At 50.2% G+C, this 7,339-nt stretch overlaps 1 protein-coding gene across 1 annotated transcript in view; it reads left to right on the top strand.

The window, feature by feature from the left end:
* The first annotated feature begins 254 nt into the window (after window positions 1–254).
* Window positions 255–7,339, top strand: part of LOC115531432 (thyroid hormone receptor alpha) — a 126,683-nt gene continuing 119,598 nt past the window's right edge. Inside the window, exon 1 of the mRNA XM_030340697.1 lies at window positions 255–670. The gene's annotated coding sequence lies outside the window, so the exon portion shown is untranslated. The remainder of the gene's footprint in view (window positions 671–7,339) is intronic.

The following is a 7,339-nucleotide window of genomic DNA, read 5'->3' as shown; positions in this document are numbered from 1 at the left end:
ATCTAACCCCCTAAACATCTATCCCCCTAAACATCTATCCCCCTACACATCTAACCCTCTAAACATCTATCCCCCTAAACATCTAACCCCCTAAACATCTAACCCCATGCGTGAGGTGCTCATCAACATGTGACCTTAGAAGGACGGACCTCACGGTCCTTGTGACCGAATAAATAGAGCGGACAGGCGGCCGACGTCGAGCCCGCTGCCCGGGTATCCGTCAGAGCGCCATCCGTTATTCTGAGGACTAGTGGGTGCTCTACAGCGGCGCTCCTGTAGAGAGCGGTAGACGGTCTGGAACTGATCTGGGGCCAGCGAGCAGAGCTCTACTGTACATGAGGAGGGTGGAGCGAGCCAGCGTCTCTTCTCATTGCTCCCCCTGTCGTGGCATCCCGTCCACAAGCCGCCTGATCCTACACACCAAGGAGGACAACATCTGAGCACCGACACGGTGGACGCGCGAGGAAAAGGGACCGGAAGCCCAAGTGCTTCGTCCGCGTTAATCTGAAGAGCTCACGCCTCGGGAAGGACTAGACCGCGAGCCCGTCTGCAGCGCAGCGTGGAGCCTCGCACCCGACCGCTCTCCGTTTCCCTCCCGAACCCGACCCGGACCCACCCAGACCCCGCCGGAACGCACCGAACCCCGGCGTGCCGCCCAAAGACCCCGGCTGTGAGTACCACGAGCTCTGCGCTACCGGCTCTGTTTTTCCCGCTAGCTTGAAACGACTGTGTGTGTCTGTGTGTGTGTATGCGCGCGCGCGTGCGTGCGAGTGTGTGTTCGCCCGCGCGTGTGTGTGTGCGCGTGTGTGTTTGTGTGTGTGCAGGATAGCTGCATGATCTTGACAGATCAGCAGATGGTTTGTTACCATACAGTTGTCTTAATGCTTCTCTAGTTCCCAGCTCACCGTGTGTTGTCTGTCCTGCATCGCCCTCATGGTGTTGTCCTCATGTCGCCCTCATGTTCCCCATGCATGGACGCAGGAGCTGCTATAGGAATACTTGTTATGCTTGACCATTATGGGCTGGCGACACACACACAGACACACACACATACACGCACACACACATACACGCACACACACACACACACACACACACACACACACACACACACACACGCACACGCAGACGCACACAACCACACTTCCACGCACACATACTGACCAAATATAAATCGATTAACTGCACTACAACAGAAGCTGGGTGCCATGCCGGTGTCTTCGTTTTTTTTCCGCCACATGAGATAATATTTCAGCATAACGTGTGAAGCATCTGTAACAAGAGATAATTTTCCTGGTGAGTTCTGCGTTTATTTCTCATATTTGAACAGCCCCTAACCTTATGAGGCTATACTGTTCAATTAAATGGGCATTGGCCCATGCAGCCGTTTGTTTTAAAATGTTATATCACAATTGTATTAACCAGAGCAGGCAGCATGGTCATAACCATATCCTTCATAACCATATCCTTCATTGTTAGATGATTAACTGTATCGTTTAGCCTGTCCTCAACTCTGAACAGAAAACAATGTGTACACAAGTTTCATTTCTCATTATTATCTTCATTTACATCGTTTACTTCCATATGTTCCCACCAACGGTGAAACATTAGCGAAGTGCATGGAATAGTACCACAGCTCATCTGTGCGTGGAGGGAAGTCTCTTTCTTTTGAATAATGTTGTTACGAGGTGCCTTGTTATTGGCCCACATTTCCAAACCATCGTCATAAAACACAAAACCGGCTCTTAGCTGTAACCGACGGCCCGAACATCTGGGCCCAACACCTGCCCCCCCCAAACACCCGCCCCCCCCCCCCCCCCCCCCCCCCCCCCCCCAAAACACCTCCTAATGGCTTTTCAATCGTGCTTTAACACAGAGACCCAGAAACCCACTCCACTGGGTCGGGTCTGAGACCGGCTGTAGACCCCTCCGAGGGGAGCTGGTCTTAGCGTCCAGCCACACCTCGTCCTCTCTGGTCTTACTGGTCCCAGCTCTGAGGGGCGTGGGCTGGGGTAGGACGGATGGCCGGACGGACGGACGGACGGGCGGGCGGGCGGACGGGGGGGACAGCAGCAGCTAGATCCCACGCTCTGTGCAATATCTTTATTATGTGCCATGGTTCAGTCAAAACTGTCAACGTCGTCCGCGGCACGGCCCGCTCCCATTGGCTGGCAGGGCTCCAACTCTGCCACCTTTTGCATTAATCATTACCCGGTCTCTTTTATGGAGTGTGTGGTGTGTGAGTGCGGGCGTCGGAGCGGGCTGGTAACCGAGGAGAGGGGGGGGGGGGGGGGGATATCGGTGTTATTGCAGCTGTTTCCCGGCCCCCAAAACCCTCTGGTCTCCGCACACCGCTCGGCGCCGTACGGGGGTCTGATGATCGGACCGGGGGATGCCCCCTGGTTCGCCAATCGGTTCCCCGTTTGACAACGGGCGGCGGGGCGATGGCGCGAAACAGATGAATAAGTGACTGACGGGCCAACAAAGGGCGGGCGCCGGGGGGCGGGGCCGTGGGGGCGGGGCCGGGGGGGCGGGGCCGGGGGGGCGGGGCCGGGGACGCACCGGGCCGCCGTGGGGACGTGCGTTGAGCCGTTGATGCGGGCAGATGCTGGCAGACGGAGGCCGCAACGACGTGGTGCTCCGACGGGGAGGACGGGGTGGGTGGGGGGGGGGGGGGGAGCGGTCGGGGCCCCTCCAGTGGCCCCATGTGACCTGGTCTACTTTCCCTCCTCGTGTTTTCTTTATACCGCTGCTCTCTCACTCCCCGCTCTCCTCGCTCGTCCCTCTTTGGCTTTTTTCTCTCCCTCCTGCGTTCCCCACGTCTCCCTTTCTCCTCTCGCTTCTCTCATGTTTCCCCTTCCTTCCCCCCTCCCCCCCTCCTTCCCTCTCTCTCTCCGTCGCTGTCTCTCTCCCTCTCCCTGTCTCACCCCTCTCTCCCTCCCTGTCAGCTGGGGCCCCTTGAAGGGGGAGGTGAGCTGACCTTCTGTAGCTTGGCTCAGCTGCGTTCTCCCCGACGGGCCTCTCGCTTTGTCACCCTACTGTCTGCTCCTTTCTCCCTCCTTCTCTCCTTCCTCCATCTCTCCCTCCTCCACCTCCTCCTCCTCCTCCTCTTCCTCCATCTCTCTCTCCCTCCTCCTCCTCCTCCTCTCCCTCCATCTCTCTCTCCCTCCTCCTCCTCCTCCTCTCCCTTCTCCTCCTCCTCCTCTTCCTCCTCCTCCACTTCCTCCTCTTCCTCTGGAGAGAGAATTCAGAGGAGGAGACAGAGAACGTGATGAATAGAAAGAGAGAGCGGGAGAGAGAACGAGATAAATACAGAGAGAGAGAACGGGATCAAGAGGGAGAGAGCAGGGGAGTGAGGGGGAGAGCAGGGGAGAGAGAGAGAGAGAGAGGGAGGGAGGGAGGGTGCAGTTATATAACCTCAGCAGTGCCGCGGGTGCCCTGGTCTGAATCCACTGTATTATGATGTCAGAGCTGTCTAGAGGGGGAGAGAGGGGGAGAGAGGGGGAGAGCGGGGGAGAGCGAAGGAGAGCGAAAGCGTGCAGGGTAGTCGAACACACTCTGTGCTATTTCTGACTCCAGACTCCAGTCCTGGAGTGGCCTGATGATGCAGGACGCTCTCCCGCCTCCCCCCTACCCCACCTCCCCCTCACCCCTACCCCACCTCCCCCTCACCCCTACCCCACCTCCCCCTCCCCCCTGAGGAATCGTCCCTCCGTCTTTTTTTCTTTGTACTTTAGATTTTCCTCATGCTGTTCACGCTTGCCTCGCTCAGACTATACAATGTCTCTCTTTCTCTCTCTCTCTCTCTCTTTCTCTCTCTCTTTCTCTCTCTCTCTCTCTCTCTCTCTCTCTCTCTCTCTCTCTCTCTCTCTCTCTCTCTCTCTCTCTCTCTCTCTCTCTCTCTCTCTCTCTCTCTCTCTCTCTGACCTTAATAGGATGGCTTTCTGTCGCTCGCCCGCGGGCTCCCTGTCGTATAGCCTGACGTGCCGACTCTGATTAATTAGATTATATCACGCGTATGCCATATGCTGCCAGGTCGCGGCTGTATGCCGGGGCCATGCGTCGCTTGGCTAGCGAGGTGGTCTCCGTCCCCTCTGGTGACCGTAGAGTCAGACACTTGGACTCACACACACACTTCATCACTGGGACTCACACACACAGTTCATCACTGGGACTCACACACACACTTCATCACCGGGATACTGGGACTCACACACACACTTCATTCAGTTGATTTTGAACTATATCCGACTTGTTTTGATTGAATCGCTTTTCTTTATTATTTTCACGTGATTTGCATTCTTTTTTTGCATTCAACAAAAAAGTAAAGAAATTAAATTGGATGAAGTTTCTGCAGACATGTCACCTGTTTTATCAGGCCTACTTGTAATTATCCAAAAACCTTAATGGCGATTGATAATGGACAATAAATCACAAAAATAATCTAGCACAATCAACAGTAAAATCAGCAATTTAATTTAGATTACTATCTGACTAGTGAGATATGAGTAGCGGGCAGAAACGAGGGTTCACTTGACGTGACTTGATGCTGTGATAACTTTCCAAGTGATGCACGTGTTTGTTTATTACGTTTAATTGAATCTCAGGAGGAAATCAATAATATAATAAATATAATAATAATTAACGCCACAATGCTTTTATAAATCTCTGTCAGCTATAATTAAACCGAGATATGAGCAAGGATAAATTATCAAAGATAATTATGAAGCTTCCATTAAGAAGTCGTCAGAACTGGAAAGAAATGAGAGAAAGGAAATTTGCGCTCAAATTAAGTTATTAGTCATTAGCAGTGCCTTCACTTGCGTGCAAATGACTTGCAGTAACATTCAGCGGGTATTATGCTGCTAAGTGGCCTTCGTCTATGTATTTTTTACAGGCTGAGGAACTAATTGCATTTCAGAATGAAGGCCTGTTGGTTCTGTTGTCTGAGAGCGAGCTCAGCAGAGATCTCACCTTTTTAAGGTTCCTTTCAGATCGCTGTCACGTCTCGTAGTAAAGGCGTCTCGTCTCATCACAGAACATGGCACAGCTATTTACCTTCCTCTAATGCTGTACATCGTGCCTCAATTGACCATCGTTTATTGCATTTTAGGTTTCCCTTTGAGATTGATCATTCAGAGAGAAAGAGAGAGAATCATGGAGTGGACATGAAGGTACTCTCACCTTACCGACACACAACGTGTAATTATATGGTAATTAGGCTTTGTTGTGGGAAAGTCAAACAGGTACAGTATGAATGTGATGAGGAGCTTCCCCCCGGGGGGAGAAAACCGCTGTTGCAGCTAGCTCCATGTTTACATTGTTAGGAACCTGATGGTACCGGTTCTCCAGGTTTCACATGTACAGCCCCTGGTTCATACTTTATCATTTTATAATCATCAACTGCCAGGAGACAAATGGATGCAGATTCCAAAACAATACCTGTGGAAGCATATATGTAGCAAAATTCAAATGGCATTGCAATTTGCAATTCAATGAGTCATTACATTATGCAATTGACAATTCATTATGCAATTTAATAATGTAATTTGTAAATACGTCATTCAAAGTGTGTTTTAATATGCAAAGTGACAATGAAATCCTCAATAAAATTTGCAAAAGTTATAAGTGATAATAGAAGCTCCGTGTGTTGCGAAATTCAAATTACATTTTGATCCGCAAAACACTGCAAAAGATTTTGCAAAGCGTTTTGCAAAAGGTTATGCAAAACGCTTCAGCCAATCGCGTCTGGGCGGGAGCTTCCTTGTCAGACCAGCTGATCATCCACGACCTAGTACTTGGCACTTTGTTTTCTATGCCTAGCATTGTGCCAGGTTTGACTGGGTTGACGTATATAGTAATACCGTGAAAATGGCGGGAAAGACGGTCGCGGAGCTGCTGCAGGAGGCCGCTGCAGCTCTAGGGGAGCAGCGGGATGCAGGGTACGAAAGAGCGACCAACATGCCTGTACCGGATCACACCGGATAAGGGTTCGCAAACCGGTGTTTCAGTTCAACTGGTGACCGTGTTAACTGGTGACCATCAGCCGAATGCGTCGCTTGTTGTCGTGGCTACGGGAGCTGTTGGAATAGGTCCATGGTTGGAAGCCGGGAAAAGACTCGTAGCTGGCCTTGCAATGTCTCTTTGATTTGTTTTCAATAAAATGTCAGGAGCATACCAATCTCATTCGTATTTGGAGTCTACTTGGAGGACATTTTAAGCCAAAATAAATGGTAAATGTGTTTTTTTGGGGGGAAATATTTCAAGCTGAGATTCCATTCCATTGTGCCGTTGAGCCACAGAAACGTCAGTACTAAAAAGCACAACTAGACTTCCTAAGAGGAAGTCTAGTTGTGGGAGGCAGCCAGGAGGCAGCCAGATCAACTTGTGACCCGACTGTCTATGTTATTACAGACCATGGTATTTGTCTCGTTTCCAAAAAGAAGAGGCCATTGCACCTGTTATTCAAAACCTAATGTTGTGTTTCCCTCCACCGCCTACAACCCAGCCAATAGTTATGCTATTCGCTCCTTCGCTATCATTTCGGTCGCCTGATGTGGTGTAGTCTCTTGCTCTGGAACGTCTCTAAGCAAAGCAGCGCGCTCGAGAATCAATGTGACGCAAGGCAGTATCACTCGAGACACAACATTTATTCAGATCAACATAGCCTACCTATAGATTGTCAAAGGGAGATAACGCCCTTGACCCTGACTAGTTATTTCAGTAAAGTAGCCTATACGAGCAGAAGAGTGGCACACGCTGTTTGCGCGCCCTTCTCCGGTGAGATTCGATGCAGGCATGTTGGTCGCTGTTTCGGACCCTGCTCATCTAGAGCTGCCGAGGCCTCCCGCAGCAGCTTCGCCACCGTCTTTTCCACCATTTTCCCGTTATTTCTATATGCGTCAAACCTGGCACATTGGTAAGCATAGAAAAGAAAGTGCCAAGTGCTAGGTCGTGGATGATCAGCTGGTCTGACAAGGAAGTGACGTAGTTCCCGCCCAGACGTGATTGGCTGATACGTTTTGCAAAACGTTTTTCAAAATCTTTTGCAAAGCGTTCTGCAAAATTTTTTGCAGTGTTTTGCGGATTGAAATGTAATTTGAATTTCGCAACACACAGAGCTTGGCGAATTGCATTGCGATCACGGGGACGCTAAAGCTTTTCAATTTGAATAAAGGAAATCAAAAAAATTGACAATGTTATTCTATCTTTATTGTTATAACTTTTGCAAATTGTATTGAGGATTTCATTGTCACTTTGCATTTTAAAATACACTTTGAATAGCTTATTTACAAATTACATTATTAAATTGCATAATGAATTGGCAATTACATAATGT

The sequence above is a fragment of the Gadus morhua genome, chromosome 18 (assembly GCF_902167405.1).
Source record: "Gadus morhua chromosome 18, gadMor3.0, whole genome shotgun sequence".
NCBI classification, from domain to species: Eukaryota; Metazoa; Chordata; class Actinopteri; order Gadiformes; family Gadidae; genus Gadus; species Gadus morhua.
The sequence above is the reverse complement of the archived record's forward strand: the minus strand, read 5'-3'. Positions and strand labels throughout refer to the sequence as shown.